General features: G+C 35.0%; 1 long non-coding RNA gene across 1 annotated transcript; it reads right to left on the reverse strand.

Moving 5' to 3' along the window:
- Window positions 1–10,070: 10,070 nt before the first annotated feature.
- On the reverse strand, window positions 10,071–12,231 carry LOC136068490 (uncharacterized). Its single transcript, XR_010629858.1, has 2 exons — window positions 11,605–12,231; window positions 10,071–11,523 (listed from the first exon to the last, which is right to left on the reverse strand). It is a non-coding gene; the product is annotated as an uncharacterized LOC136068490 (long non-coding RNA).
- Between the last annotated feature and the right edge of the window lie 5,235 nt (window positions 12,232–17,466).

The raw sequence follows: 17,466 nt of genomic DNA on the forward strand, positions 1-17,466 counted from the left end.
AGCATTAAGCATATCCTAAATCTACCTAATTACAAGTAAAGTGCATTTTGTCAAAAGATTAGCCAATTACATAAAATAGTGACATATGCATTAAATCACATATGCCCTAACAATCTACCCCTTTGGAAATTTGTGACAAAACCACAACAAACAAATGAGATATGAGAGAAGTCATAAATCACTTAACCTATATTCACTTGTTGAATACAATAAAATCTATTCTAACACAAACTCTTGAAAAACTTTGCAAGAAGAGAGTTTATGGCTAGTAGACTTTGACAATCTGTATTTCTGAAATACTTTAAATAAAACTCATCAATGTATCTTAGTGTGAAACAGAAATAATAGATTGCATAATTTAATAAGAAACATTTGTATAAAAATAGAAAAGAAACAACAAATGGAGAGATAAGTGAAAGAACATATATAAAAAAAATATATAAACCAAATATAAATACAATGTATGTCAAAATGGTCACAAGACCAATATACAAAAGATAATGTATTTGAAATAGAAAGAAAAGAAAAGATACAAAAATCCTCACTACATCCCTCAATATACACTCCCCCTATCTCCTAAACTAACCCTCTCCTTACGAGTATGACTACTCTCATCTAAAAACTACTCCCCCTTTTTGTCAGGAGTGACAAAGGGGTAAGTACATCAAGTAGACATCTCATCATCACTACGCGAGCCATCAACATCATCCTCAGCATCATTAGCATTGCCGGAGCCATCATTACTCTCATTCTCAAAGGCTGGCAGAGATGGAGAGGAAGCCACTGTGAAACCACCCATCATAGCCTATCATTGTGCGATACGACTGACATAGGTGTTCACCTGACACAACTCATTGCTAAGAGTGTCAAGGCAAGCATTCATGCATACAAGTTGTGCCATGATGGCCTCAAGTGTCACTCCACTCGCTGAAGAAGAAGAAGCAGAGGTGGATGGAGTGGTAGAAACTGGAGGAGCTGCCATCTGTGTCTGGGGCTGCCTCAAGCGAAGTTGTGCAAGACTCTGCTTGACAGTAGCGGCGTCAATGGCACACATAAAAGAGAAGTGGGGAGACTCAAGATAGGAGACAGAAAAATGTCGAAGGAGTCTCGTGATCGCGGAAGGAAAAATGAGCTTATCACGAGTTGCCGTGTCCTTATAGATATCTATAAGGGAGAGTATAAAGTGTGAAGGGAAGTCAATAGAGATATACTCAATGAGGGATAACAAAAACCGAGCATGAGGCTTTGTGATAGTGTTATAGTGAGACAATGGATGGAGAACAAATGTCATCATTGTGTTTAGGAATCTTGGACCTTTAGCAAAGGCTAAGCAAGAGGTGTTTTGATTGTCACCCTAAGATAATGGTATCTCACAGAATAGAGACGCGAGCTCATCTTTGGACACTGTCCTTAGACGTATAGAACCAGAGTTGTTAGGATGCGCTACCCTAGGGATGTGTAGTACCTCAAATACAATATCCAGAGTAACTACCATGCGTATACCCCGAATGCAAGTGATAAACTGGGTTATAAAGTAATCAAATCCATGCATATTGGAGTAGAACTCCTGTATGATCATGGAAGGGCATGTGACGGGGATGTCACGAAGTGACTCCCAACCCTTACTGTGGATGATAGTGGATAGGTCAGTGTCAGAGAAATCTGACAGAACGACTTGGCATTTCGAATGAATGCCGCGTTGTGAAAAGTTCTCCAAGAAGTCTGATTTGGCCTTTTCATCATGGAACTGGACATGAGAAGGACTAGGGTCATATGGAGGAGAGTAAGAAGATGCCCTAGAAAGAAGATGGTTCCAAGATGGAATGAATTTACATTTAAGTGCCATGACACAACTAACATAAGAGGGAGAGAAAGAGAGAGAGACAATCAGAAAAGTACCAAGTAGTTTTAATATCCATTGATAAAAACAGGAAGGTACATTTGCATGAAAAAGCATGAACATGTGACATGCAAATTTAAATGCATCATAGGCTCAGCCCAATCCAAACCTACTAGCACACAGCATAGCAGCAAACTAAACACATATCTAAATGCATGAAACATTGTTATAATGCGAGTGTGAAACAATGCATGAGGTTTTAAACTAATTTAAGCAACACCCATCCCAGAAATTGCACAAACCTTCATCAATTTTGAAAAACCCCAAAATTTTTCAAAAAACCTAAAACCTAGATCTAAATGCGTGAAATGCATAAAGAATGAGAGATAAAGAGATCATACCAAGTGATTAGAGACAAGAATGAGCCGAAAATCACGTGAAGTGAAGGTTTAGAGAGAGAAAAGTGAGTTTGGGAGGTGAAAAGATAGAAATCTGTCAAGAGATCGAGGAAAGTAGATTTGAAATCTAAGAATCCTATTTATAGGAAAATCATAAACCTCGATTGATTAAGAGCTATCAAGAAGCTATCGAGGTTTAAAACTCATGTTTTAGCTATTGAAGAGCTAACGAGGAGCTATCGAGGGTCAAAAGAGAGGATTTCTCAACAAAGGAGCTCGATGGATTGAGGTAGCTATTAAGTAGCTATCAAGGAGATAGAAAGTTTTTCGATTGATCGAACTAGCTATCGAGAGCTATTGAGATTGTGATAAAGAGAAGTTAAAGTGTCTCGATAGATAGCCTAGCTGTCGAGGGCTATCAAGAAGCTATCAAGATTGCTGAAAAACAATTTTTCAAGGAAAAGAAAAACAAAGATATGAATGCAATTAAGCATTCTCCTCAAACACAGATCCAATCAACATTTTAAGCTTTCAAAATCATCTCTCAACAATAAAAATGATGGGCATTTAGATCCAAAACACACACACACACACCTACTAAACAAATCTAACCAATTTCAAAAACAAGTCAAGACAGTTTAGTGAGCATACATAAACACAAGTATTCCTTGTGATAGCCAAATCACATTGTACCTGCACATGTATCAAAAGTAGCGAAAAATATTGCGTATTGTGTGTAAAAAAATTGCAAGATTGCATAAGTGTCTACATGTTATGACGATTTGAGATATGAGAAAATCACTTTAACTCACATACAATCATAATTGTTTGATGGGGACTATCACCTTCAAGGTACATACTATAACTCCCACATCTCTTAGAATACACGCTTGCAATCATATATAAAGCATTTATTCCTTTTGCTTTTATTTTTCTTTGCATATTTTTCTTTTAAGCAAACCATGAATGGGCATATAAAAGAGAGAAAAGAAATACCGAATGATGTTAAGTATTTGACATTCCACTTTTGCTATATCGAAATATATAAATGTCATTTCATGATTGGCAGGCAACAGTGGTGAGATGGTTATTTATGCATTTCTCTTAGGATTTTCTAGTCCTTCCCATCAAAAAGAGTGATATTAATGTTAAGTACAAGAGATTACTTAATACTCATCATAAACACGAGCCACAAAACTCACTTGCATAGTTGTGCATAGAGATGCTCATCAAAGCTACAAAAAATACAAAGTTTAGAAAACTTTGTTTTAATGGCCATCCAAGGAACACAAGTACCAATGTACACAAACACACACTGTTTTTGTATTTTTATTTTTATTTTTATATTAAAAACAAAATAAAGCAAAACTGAAAAGAAAACAACCAAAAACATGTTGAACAAAACAAAGCAATACATAAAACTAGACTAACTCAAAACACCAAAAGCAAAACATATAAGTAATGCAAAATAAAAAACAAGAAGGGGAGAGAGAGAAAAAGTGACAGATACACTTGGAGCCTTTTTCCTTTCACACCTTGGAAGAACCTTTCCGTTTAGCAAACCCTTGATCCGGTGGTGAGGGGAAAGAGTTAAAACCGTTTAAGTTCGAAAGAAACATAAGAGCTTTAAGAAGATCTCCAAGAGGAACAAAAGAGGATGGAAGCTGATTCTGGCTTCCCGACGTGATCATGTTGTTGCTCTTTTGAGTAGCTAATCACTTATAGCAATTAGGTTGAGTATGTCTAGCTGTGCCACAGTGATGACATAAATGCTGCCTTTTCTGTTTAGGCTTTTGATTATTTCCCTTCTGAGCTCTAGGGTCCTTAATGTCTTTCTTATTAAGTATAGGGGGTGCTCCTAAGATAGATTTACCATTGTCTATGTTCTCACTAGCTAATTCATTCTTTACATCATTGTTCTTAGTTTTAACATTATTAGTAGGAGAAACAAAAATAGTAGTACTTGTAAAAGCAATACTAGAAGAAGAGAAATCATACCCTAAACCGGTTCGATCGAAAGTAGATTTTTGAAGATTGAGTATCTCATTGAGCTTAACACTTGAAGTCCTTTCCAACTGAGCTCTAACTTGGAACAGTTCTGCCTCAAGCTTCTTGGTCTTCTCAACTAAGAAATTATTCTCAAATCTCAGTACTCCAATAGTCTGATTGGCTTCACCAAAATTTGTAGAGATTTCTTATCGCTCGAGCTCCACATTACTAAGCTTCTTGGTGGCCAACCTATACAAATTCTCATACTTTTCGGAGACCTTGTATAACTTTGCATAGGCTATGTGGATGTCATCTTGTTCATCCATCTTGTCAAATTTAGATTCCACTAATTCCTCTTCTTCATCCATATCTTCAACAATCCCCTTAATAGGATTTACAATGGTAGTGAAGGCATTTAGGGTTCTATCATCCTCATTATTGGAGTTATCCTCAGGCTCGATGTCGCTCAAGGTAGTAGCAAGTGCTTTACTTTTTTCGATTGTCTTGAGATAAGTAGGGCACTCTTGTTTCATATGACCGAAACTTTGACACCCAAAGCATTTTGGTCCTGAGGGAACAATGTACTAACCGCCATCCCTAGCATCCTTTTTCCCTTTATCTTGGCTCTTGAATTGTGAGGAACTAGATTGCCTACGGTCCTTATCAAAGCCCTTTGCATTGACATTCTTTGTGAACTTCTTAAATTTGCCTAGTGATGTAGGACTTCATCTTAGAATCTTCATCATCAGAAGACTCATCAGTATCACTGCTCTTGGCCTTCAATGCCATGCTCTTGCTCTTGCTTGATTTCCCGATCCTTGTTAAACCCAACTCATAGGTTTGCAGATTGCCAACCAACTTTGTCAAAGGAATTTTGTCAATATCCTTTGATTCCTCAATCATGGTGATCTTGGCATGAAATATCTCAGATAGAGATTTGAGCACCTTTCTCATAATCTTGGGTTCAGGAATGGTTTCTCCAAGATTTAAAGCTGAGTTCACTATGTCCTTAAGCTTGGCATAAAACACATTGAATGACTCATCCTCCTCCATCTTGATCTCTTCCAAGCTTGTAGTGAGCCTCTAAAGCTTTGAATCCTTGACAGCCTTGGTTCCTTTATAGGTTTTCTGGAGAATGGTCTATGCTTCCTTACCAGTTTTAGTGGTGGATAGCTTCTTGAATTCCTCATTAGTGACTACACTGAATAGAGCATTCAGTGCTTGCTATTGAAGTTTTTCGCCTTAATCTTAGCAACATCCCAATCGGCCGACGCTTCCATAGGCTTGATCCAACGTATCTCCACAGCTTGCCACACTTTTTCATTTAAAGACTGCAAGAAAACTCTCATGCATACTTTCGAGTAAGCATAATTAGTGCCATCAAATAAAGGAGGTATAATAAGAGACTGTCTTCTATCCATGACAAATAGGGGTCAATGGATCACACAGCAAAGATCAACCCTAATCAGAATGTGCCTGCTCTGATACCACTTGATAGGCCAAGAATGTATTTACCTCTTATGATGAATTAATTGATTAATTAGCCAAGTTTATTAATTAATCAAATTAACATGCAAACACAAACAAATCACCAAATAACTAAGTATGTAGTGGAAATTAAATTGACAAAGTGATTTGTTTACGAATGGGGAAAACCTACATAGCAACAACCCCACCAGGTGATTTTTAGGTCACCACTTTCGAGAATCCACTATTATCAAAACAAGCTATTACAAGTAAAGGAATCCCAGTATCTTATACCAACTTACAGTTGAACCTTTACCCCAATGCCCAATTAGACTTGTTCTATAGTGACAATCTTTCTTTTTCAATGCACGGCTCTCAGTATTTGACTAACCAATTGTGCGGATCCCAGTACGCGACTTGATCACCAACTTGAGAAGGATGTTAGCTGCGAAGTTCTTCTGTTCATCACAAGATGAAAATCATGAAGTTACTTGGTCACAAAACCCTATGGTGTACAAACACAGCAGTTTCTTGAAGAGAAAGAAGAACTAGGGCAAACTAGATTTCTGGTCAACTTTTCTTCACACTTGTGGAATTGTGCTCTTGTGCAACTTGCGTAACCTTTTACGACCCTTAAAATAGTCCTTATATATGTTTAGGGTTGTGAGAAAATGAAGTCCAAACATACAATCATGGATTGGATTAAAAAAATAGCTTTGAAAAAATGAGTTTCATAAATCTCGAAAGATAGCCATCTATTGAGCTAGCTATTGAGTCATGGGCTTCAGTAGCTTTTAAACCTCGATAGATGTTAGCTATCGAGCCAATTGTTGAGTTTTAAAATTTAGCACTTCATTACTTGATTTTTGGACAGACTTACATGATTTTAACACTTGAACTTGAAACATTGTTTATTGAAGCATTAAACACATCCTAGATCTACCAAATTATAAGTAAAGTGCGTTTTGTCAAAGGATTAGCCAATTACATAAAATAGTGACATGCATACTTAACATTGAATCACATATGTCATAACATATTGAAAGGCTCTTTAGGGAAAAATTTAGAGGGGAGAGTTGCTGTAGAATATAATTTAGGTTTTATTAATTTTTTTTTAACAGTTTTTAGATTTCTATTTGTGTTATGGCTTACTAGAAGCCTTGCTAAGGCAAGTGGTGAAACCCAACCGTTCATTAGTATGTTCTTAACAATTATTTATTGGTTTTAATGCTTATGTTTTATGTTTTTGATTGTTTTATTCATCTAGAAAAGTATTTAGTTATGTATAATCCTTTGATTTATCGTGGACTCTGGACACGTTAAATGCTTAGTATTCCCTATGAACTAATTCACTAGTTTTGTTTTGCCTAAAATCAATCAATTGCAAGAAACTACCTTAGACAATTAATTCGTGAGTTTTTATTGTTAAATAATCCGACTAAGATCATCTTTCGTATGAATTTTAGTTGAGTTATAAAATAAATATTGTTAAGACTACCAATAGATGTGTTGTATGTGGATTCTTAAACCTTAGCGCCTTAAGATATTGTTATTTTCTATCAATTTAAATTACCTTTACTAAACTATCAAAAATCTTTTCCACTAAACTTTATTATTTTAGTTTTATTCTCTTGTGATTTGCTAATCAATTCCCTTTTCCCTGTGGATTCAACCTCGGACTTACCGAGTTATTACTTTGCGACAATCCTACACTTAGGAGCATTATTTAAGTTGCAGTACAAACTATGGAATTTGAACCTGCCCGAGAGACTGAAAATGCTCCTATAGAGGATTGGGGTCAATTCTCTTCCCACAAAGGAAAACCTCCTCACCCGCCTCCAAGTAAGTGATGCCTACTGCCTATTCTGCAAGGATAGCATTGAATCCTTAAGCCACCCCTTCTTCAATTGCCCTGCCTCTAGATCTCTTTGGTTCGCTGTTTGTTGGGGCCTTAGAACAGAGACCTTAGCTATCTCCCAACCTGAGGACATAGTTAAGTTCTTTTTGAACCCTCCAAACTTTCCTTGCGAAGCTGTTGACAAAGGCCAAGTCTCCCTGCGCTTGGCGTTTACAATTGAAGAAATATGGATGGCAAGAAATAGCTCCCTTCATCAAAACTGCAATTGGGATGTTTCTTCATCTATTAGGCTTCTCCAGACCAGATGCCTCGAATTCTCCACAATCATAGCGCCCCCCCCCCCCCCCCCCCAGCTCACATTCCTCCTTCACCTGTGCATGCTTGGTCCCCTCTACTTTCTGATTGCATCAAGATCAACATAGATGCTGTCTTTCACTCTTTCAGACACGCAAGCTGCTATTGCTGTGGTGGCTCATGATCACCGCGGTGTGCCTCTCAAAGTCTGGGCAAGGTTGATTAAGAAGACAACTCCCCTCCACGCTGAAACCGCAGCCTTGCTCTGGGCAGTTCATGAGCTTGCTAAATTGGAGAAATGGAGCCATGTTATCTTCGAAGGGGATGCCAAGATATGTTTTGACGCCATCAACGCTCTTAGACAACCTTACCCCTGGTGCATTCAGACCCAGCTGCTTAATATCCTCGCTAGAGCTGAATGCTTCCATTCTTGTTCTTTCGCTTGGATTAGTAGGTCTTGTAATGGTGTTGCACACCAAGTAGCTAAATTTTCTTTACTTTCCCGTTTGGCTTTCGTGTTTTTGTTGGATAACCTGCCCCCTGCCTTGTTGGTTCTTTGTAAGGCAGACTATCCCTTTTGTCCCCTTTTTACCCAGTAATACATTGCAGATTATCAAAAAAAAAAAAAAAAAAAGACCGGGGAGGGGATGCATATACGTTCTTTGATTGGGTGGTTGATATTGTACAAACAAAGACAGATCCTGATATTGAGATTTTTCTCACTACGCCATGGCTAATAGGAAAAATAGAATGAGACAAGATTTGGCAATGCCAAGTTGTTACAAAATAAGATATGTTAAAAACCAATAAGTTTGTCAATGGAGTTTATGGAACAAACTTGCCCATTGTCATCTTATGTAACCCAATCCAAGAAATATTATATTGAAGGCCCACACATTGGAAACTTTTCAAGATTAGCTTTGAAGGCAACTACACAAGTTTTTTTTTTTTTCTTTGTACGTTAAGTTGGTTTTATTAAATAATTTCTTGGCTTGAGATTGCACTTTCAAAACACAACCTTCCGATTTATTTTGTTAAGCTGTGAAAATTAGTCTCCACATATCTTCATTCATATATTTTTTAGGACAAGATTTTTCTTCAAACTATTTTGAATAAATAACTGGTGTAAGCTATTTCTAGCAGGATCTATAGATTCAAGTACATGTACATTGCACAACTGGAGGTTTTGTAAGTTGTTATGCTCTATTACTATCTTCATATTGGATTTCATTAATTGGCTAGACCTGGAGAGTTTTTTGTCTCTCAAGGATTTCCATTCGTATTCACATCTTGTCTGTGTATGTGCATTATGATTTATTATTCTGTTGTGTTGTTATTGTGCTTGCAATTTAAATTGAATTAATTAATTACTTGGTTAAGTTAATTTGGATTAAAATTAGTAGTAAGCCATTTTAAGGGTCTAACTGTGAACTTTCATGTTCAAACCCTCAAAGAGATTTTTTCACGTCAGAGTTTTCTTTAATAACCATACTGTTGTGTTCAATATTCTTCATATTGGTTATATGCAATGTTAATCAAAATGCAATCCAAGAGCATAATCGATTAAGTAATGTAATAAAACTTAACAAAAATTATAGCCCTCAGAATGTTTGGATTTGAGTTTAGAAGATCTAAGATTAGCTTTAAAAATGTAGATAAAACTAGGTGACTACACAAGATAAAACACATTCATCTAACCACCCAAGTAATAGCTCAATGGTTTAACTGTTTAAGACCGTGGAAATGAATTTCTATATGACCCTCGTTTCAGTATTATTGGCACAAAATATGTTTTTTTTTTTTTTAAAATTTAAATTTCTAGTTTTTTTTTTTTTTTTTTTTAATTTAAATTTCTAGTTTCTATAACTCCAAGAGCGCCCTTTGATATCATATATATATATATATATATCGAACCATAGATGACAACAATACTCAATAATTCCCCCTAACATAGTTTACAATTTTCATTGTATTGTACTCAGAGCAAAACTTTCTCCAAATCTTTAAAAAAAAAAAAATGTTGCTCGATTGAAATCCCATTTTAACTAAGGATTCATGCGGTTCCAACAAAAGGAGAACAAGGAATGGAAAGCTCTCCTTCCAACTCTTATGCCCAAAGAATGCTAATTTTAAAAATGAGTGATTGGCTCTTTCTGCCCACTACCTAATAATTTTCCATATATATCATGCCGAAATGATAAATAAAGAGATTGAAGACTATTAATTTATAAAAACGGAAGACAATTATTCCATCCAACAATAAAGATTACATGCTGGTAGTCTTGTAGGCCATACTGACAAACATAAAGAAGAAGTGAGAATAGATAGAATGGTAAATTTATTTTATATCCGCTATGACGTGTTACAATATATATGCATATTGAAAGTAATGCTAAATCGCTAATAAGGATGTGGAGGGTGAGGGTGATGGTGAGGGTGAGGCCCAGGTGGTGGAGGACCTGGCGGTCCTGGTGGTGGCGGACCTGGCGGTCCTGGTGGTGGTGGAGGATGAGCGAATGGAGGTGGACTGTGTGGACCTGGTGGTGGTGGATGATGAGCAAATCCAGGAGGTGGTGGCTCTGGCGGTCCTGGTGGAGGTGGCGGCGCAAAAGGATCCGGTGGTGGTGGTGGTGGTGGACCTGGTGGTGGAGGGTGCCTGTGGTGACTCATTCTCTTGAAGCTCCTACACAAACGTGACAGAAAGAGTTGGGTGGAGTTTAGTGTCAAGCGCAGGATTGGATTTTAAAGCAATTTATGGTGCGTGGAAGGTTGTAGAAATGGTCTCAGACTCAGACTAGTAGTTGGAGCTTAGACTTGTGGTTGGAAAACACTTCTGCTAAACATGCTACATTATGAATTTTGTAGTACATCCAAACGTGTGATTTTCCATTAGGTAGATGTGCTATGAAGTGAATATACAAATCCTTCCATACCAAGGAATCTATTATTTTTGCCACATGTTTTGTGATGAGACCCAACATGTGGACATCCTGTTTTGAATGAATTCAATATCTTAATAACAAGATTTTTTTGCGGTCAACAGATTCTTACTTGTGAAGGAATTGAGAAATCCATCATCAAGTAAATATGGGTCTATTAAGTTGGTCTGCATAACCCATGGAAATGACTAGTTTGTGAAGTTGGATTGCAAAATCTATCTACATATTATCTTTTTAAACTTGCTGTCCCACTCCAAATCCTTAAAAAGTTTTGAGTTAAATAGTACGAACTAAGCAAATCATGCAGGCCCAAGATGGGGTAGGCCCAATCCAACTGGCAAAGATCAAAATTGCAACCATCGATACAGTGCCAAATACAGTTGGTCGGTAAAAATGTGTGATACAAAAGGTGTCAAAATTTACACAATTTTTCTCTAAAACTACCCACATTAGTGGGTGTAAAAATATGTATATTTACACATTTGCTATAGTAACTATATAAATATACATGATTACTATAGCTGTGTATAACAATATTATATTATTTTTTTTCTCTTTCACCATTCATATTCTCTCTCTTTCCCAACGGACATAGCAACCCAGCAAAAGAAACAAAGCATCCCAACAGACACAGCAATCCAGCAAAAGAAGAATAAAAGAAGAGGAGGAGAAACACCCAACCACCAACCCAGCACCACCCAACCACCATCACTGCAACCCATTTCAATAGTTGATAATCTACCATAAAATTGACCCAAAATCAACAAAAAATTAAACCAAAACATAAGAAAACCCAACTCAAAATCAAGCCAAACCCACCAGATCTACTGCCATTGCTACCACCAGATTTGCCTTGATGCTACTGCCTCGAATCTGCCTTGTTGTTGCCCAGATCTGCTTGCTTTTGCCGCCAGATTTTCTGCCATGTGTGAGTTTTTGTTTTGATATATGAGAGATGAAGAGAGTTGAGGGAGTCCTAGAGGCAAAGAAGAATTGAGAGAGAGGGAGAGAAACACAGTGGAGATGAGGTTAAGATGGAAAATGTATTAAAAAGATAGATATTAATAAAATAATAATAAAAATTATTATTTAAATAGAAAAGATTGTAAAATAGATGAATTGATGTGTGTGTTTTGGAAAAGTGGTAGTGTAAAATAGAAAAAGTAGGTTCTTAGTGTAAAATAGACGGAACATTTTGGCTGGACTAATGCAATTGCTCTTAAAGAGCTAAGCATGGTCAATCTTTTTCTATAATTTGCTTACCCAACTCACCAAAAATTCTTGGGCAACTAATTTCCAATTAAGTAGTTTCCTTGCGCAAAGTAACATGGATACAAGTGAGACTCTTTAGGTATTAAATCTCTTCTTTTCTTATAAGTATGTATTTGGCATTAGCTTAAGTGTTAAAAAGTGTTTTAGTGAAAAATATAATGAAAATTATTAATACAAATTATTAATACTACATGAAAATTATTAATACAAATTTTCATTTAACCTTTTTAATTTTATGATAAATAAGTTCTTAACATTATGATTTTTGGATTTTAATTGGATATTATTCTATCATATAAGACTATATAAATCTCAATAAGAAATGGTAATAAAAATTTGTAAATTTTAAAGATTTTCATTTATGCTAAAAATTTGAATAAATAATAATTAGTCACTTGTACTATCTATATAATATACTTATAGCTATATTCTCATTTACAAGTCGCTAACCCGTGCAATGCACGGGAAAGCTATTAATAACTTCCCTAATATGGAAAAAATAAAAAAAATCAATATCATGGTATAACGTATATACCAAACTAATAAAAATTATCACTTACAAAGTAATAAAATCTATCACATACAATGAGATATCGTGATAAACAAGGGCTTGAGATCATATTTAGAAAATATATAACTAATTCAATAAAATTAATTACACAAATATAGTTAATTCTATACTCATTCAATCAAATATCTTTCATAAATTACATTAATCATTCTTTATGTCCATGATGCATCTAAATTCTAACATTGCTAGTACAAAGATGCTAGATCTCAATGGGATTGAAAAGGCAACATAATGCCAATTCACACAATTGCTGAAATCATCACTTTCCACTATTTTGAGAGAGAGAGAGAGAGAGAGAGAGGTGGCTGTTGTGTTGCATCTCTTAAGAAGAATCTACTTGTACATTTTTTTGATATGTAATTGACCCATAACAAAATAGATGTACCACATTTAGAGTATGGACATTTGGGAGGATAAAAGTAAAGGAAAATGAGAAAATGAACCCATCTAAAGTTCTTTGCTCTTCCTCTTGATGTTGACTTTTCCAGCATCATCTAGAATCAAATTTATGTACTCCTCAAAGCCTTGTAAGGCAAAAAAAATTAACATTTGAACAAATTTACATGTATTCACTTAAAATTGTGAAAGATGCTAAAAATTAGGTTTATATCAACCTTTTAACCAAAATTCAACAATTTAATGATTGCATATAAATCAACAATTTTTTCATTGTTAGTTGCAACATATATCTTTTTTATTTGAAATAAATATGGTGCAATTTTGAGAATCAAATTTTACTCAAAAGCCAAGATTAGACAACCTCAATCTTGCATTGCACTAAGAAATTTGTAGAAACCTTACCCTAAAATCAAAAAGAACATGCCATAGCCATGGATAGGAGGCAGAACAAAAAAATTACTTGTTCACAAAGATTTCAAAGTTCTCAAGATGTAAATTTGACAATATCACCCCTAAACTTGCTTAACGTACATAACATATAGCAAACATACTCATCATAAATGTGATTAAAAAATGCAAGCACTAAATTACAACCCTCCGCATAATATTTTCTTTTTTTTTTTAAAGAAAAAAAAAGACTACCCTTAACATTTTATCTTCAAAACATTATAACAGGGAATGCTACAAAAATTTGGAATGAAAACCCAGAAAAGCTCAACATTGAAAAGGAAGAAACCAATAATTAAAAGTCTCTAAAAAAACATTACCGCTATCATGCAATATCCAATGATAAGCAAATATACAACAAAATTCCATTAAATAGAATAACACATCATCAAGAATATACCTGTTTTTTCTTTTTAAAACTTTACCATCTGGCATCGGTGTGGGCACAAGAACTTCTTTGTACAGAAATGCAAATACAAATGCAAGTTATAAGTTGAAGGAGACAAAAAGGTTAATAACTATGTAGGTTGTCAAACATGATCAATTGAAAGCATTAGACTATATGTTTTAAGGGTAACAATTCTTCAAATTCAATTTGTTCGAGGAACCTATAGAATCAAAGACCAGTCCTACAGATTATCAAGAAAATTAAAATAAAAGACATTGCAATGACAAGTTATGTCTGCCTCAAGCAATGTGTTCCAAGTTTGAGTCTTGAAATCAGCCTAACCCACCTCTTCCAAACCTTTTTTAATTTAAATAGTAACTATCTACCACATCAGTAACATTAATCATATATAAACCAAATGAGTTAATATCTCCATGATGGACTTTGGCTTTGACTCTATTCTTCCTCAACCTCTCCCAATTGAGATATGACACTTTTTTATTATTATTTTTTTTTAATAAGAAAACTTGTACCCCATTTAAGATAGAAAATTTTAAGTTTAAAAAAGGTAAAAGGAAATCGCCAACCCAAGTTGAAGCTTAATCCTATGTATAGTGAAGATGCTGAAATAACCACCACTTTTTGGGGCTAAGATAAAACCCATTGGTTAAAGCTTTTTAAGTTCCAAAAGTGGTGTTTCCCCAATAGCCCAAGCAAAACAAAAATGTGCCTATGTTTGAAAATGAAGTTTCAGAGACAATATTTAACAGAAATAGAGGTAATATGTAACAAAGATAGACATAATATATTTTGCCTATTAATTACCTTTATTTTGTAATATGGAAGTTTTCACTTTACTGTATTTTGTCCAAACAGAGGTAATATGTTTTGCCTATTAATCATCCAAACAGAGGTAATACATAACAAAAACAGAGGTAATATGAATAAAGCAAAATAAAGATGGTTAAACCCAAAAAGCTTTGTCCTTTTAGGTAATACCTAAGCAGTAAAACAGAGGTAATATACTCTTTTGCCGAATGTTGATTGTAGATTTTCTAACCAAACCTAAAATTTGCTAATCAAATGGCAGAGAACCGAAGTCTGATGAGTCTGATTTATGGATTCAACAACACATCAAACCATAACAAAACCAATTACAACAAAACTTAAATATCACCATTAAACCATAACAGAACCAACCAAAAAAAAAAACTGAAAATTAAACATGCATAGCAGAATGAATAACACATATTCATCACAGAGCAAACAAAAAATCAAAATTAAATTGCTGAAAAACTCTAACAGAACAAAAGGGCCTAAAACAAAATTGAAGCAGAAAATTAGTAATTCCGTAAGACCCAAAACTCTAAGCAATCTTTTTTGTAATTTTTGTAATCTATAAAATAGCTTGACTTGACTATGAAAAGAGAGAAACAAAATCATATGAAATCAACATGTTCTCCATAACCAAATAGGAATACAAAAACGTACAAAGCTTTAGAGGTCAAGACTTGAGCCAGCAAAGGCTATGAACAAAGAAAGTCAGATTGAGAGAAGAGGGATGCTCTGAGAAAGGAATGAGGGGCAGCGTGATGAGAGGAGCAAACATGCGTGCTGAGTTTGTGTTGTGTCTACTGAGTTTTGTTTATTTTTAAAGTATCAGGTTAAAAAAGAAAAAAAAAAGAAAAAAAAAAAAGAAAGATAAGTATTATGTTTTGCTTTGGAGAGAAAAGTAGTGTTTTTAATTTTATTTTTTATTGTTTTTAATTCTATTTTTAATTTTTTAAATATTGTGTTGTGCTGATGTGGAAAATTGTGGTGCTAGCAGAGGCTTCGGTTATATATATATATATATATGAGATCACTTTTGCTTCATTAAAAATTCGAACATCTTAAATATTATAATTTGAAAGATCTAGTACTTTTAAGGTATATATGCTTTTGTTCTTTATATTTAGAGTTTTTTATTTTTTTATTTTTTTTTTATTTTAACCATTTACATTTTAAAAATTTCATTTTAGCCCTTTATGTTTGATTCATTTTCATATTGACATTTTATGTTTCAAAATTTTCATTTTCATGTTTGATTCAAATTTTTTTTTTTAAACTTTTTTTATTTCAAAATTTTCATTTTTATGAAGGATCAAAATGAACATAAAGGGCCAAATAAAAAACCAAATCAAACATGAAGCCAAAATAAATAAATAAAAATTAAAATGTAAAGAACCAAAATAAAAAGAACCCCAAACTTTATGTATAAAATGTGCACTTTAACCTACTCTTTAATTAACCAAGCTGACTCGCTGTTTGAAATGACTTGATTTTGTGAACTCCCATGGCCTTCAAATCTTTGGACTTGCATTGCTCATCACCCTTCTTAGTTAATTGCTTTTGTTCATAGCTATGACTAACCAAACACAAAGATTTAAGTTTCATTATCACATTTGTAATCATTTTCTTTTGACCAACTACAAGATAGTTAGAGTATCTCTTTCCAATTCCCCTAGCATCATAACCATCGTTTCTCCATGTCTAGTTTTGCCATGTCTAGCTCTATGTTGATGCCCATTTTTGACAAAGGGCCTTACACCAAAAGAAGCCCAACAATAGAGAAGATGAGAAGGAAATGAGGGGTGAAATGGTAAAGAAATAAGGAAACAAGCTCAGCAGGCTGAAGCAGTAGGATTGATGGCCAGCAGGCCTATGAAAATAAAAAGAGGTAAAGAAGGAAAAAATGGGCTATGGAAGCCGACATAATGAAGTAGTAAGTCCATGGGAATAATAAGAGGTAAAGAAGAAGTAAATGGGCCGGGAAAACCCATGAAATGAATTGGTAAACTCATTGGGCTAGCTTAATGGCCAATAAGCTCAAAAGGGTAATAAGAGGTAAAGATGTAGTAAAAGGACCAAGGAAGCCCAAGGAATTTAGCAACAAGCCCATGGGAGTAAAAACAGGTAAAGAGGAAGTAAATGGACCAAGGAAGCCCAAGGAACAAAGTGGTAAAACAGGTTGACATGGTAGAAATGTTGGCCAACAAGCCCAAAAGAGGTAAAGACGTGGAAAGTGGGCCAAGGAAGCCCTAAGCAAAGGATTGATAAAGAAATGGGTTGACATGACAGGAACATTAGCTCGTAAGCCCATAGGGTAATAAGAAATAAAAAGAAGGACAAAACTGTAGCAGATACAATGAAGTGATATGACAGGATTAATGGCTAAAAAGGCCCATGGCCATTAAGAAGAAAGCATGAGCTCAGTAGGAAGATGAAGGTTTTCACTTGAGTGATACCTAGCCCTGGAAGGGATGAAGAGAAGGAATATGAGCCCAAAAGCCTGTGCATCTTTCACGTCACAAAGGATAAACATTAATTAGTACGAGCAGTAGAACAAGACAATGCAAGGGCAGCAGAAATAGTGTGAAGGCCAGAAAGAAACAAATTCAGACAGAGTGGAGCATGCACAAAGGGCTAGGGCACCACTTACTTGTACCCAGCGAATACATGGGAAGTAGGCCACAGGTCAAGATATTCAGAGGGTGTGGTTTGGTAGTAGGGAGAAAAGGGGTCTATTTTGGGGTTCCCGCTTAAGCTTCTTTGGGAGAAATGT

This window comes from Quercus suber, unplaced genomic scaffold (assembly GCF_002906115.3).
Source record: "Quercus suber isolate HL8 unplaced genomic scaffold, Cork oak 2.0 scaffold_117, whole genome shotgun sequence".
NCBI lineage: Eukaryota > Viridiplantae > Streptophyta > Magnoliopsida > Fagales > Fagaceae > Quercus > Quercus suber.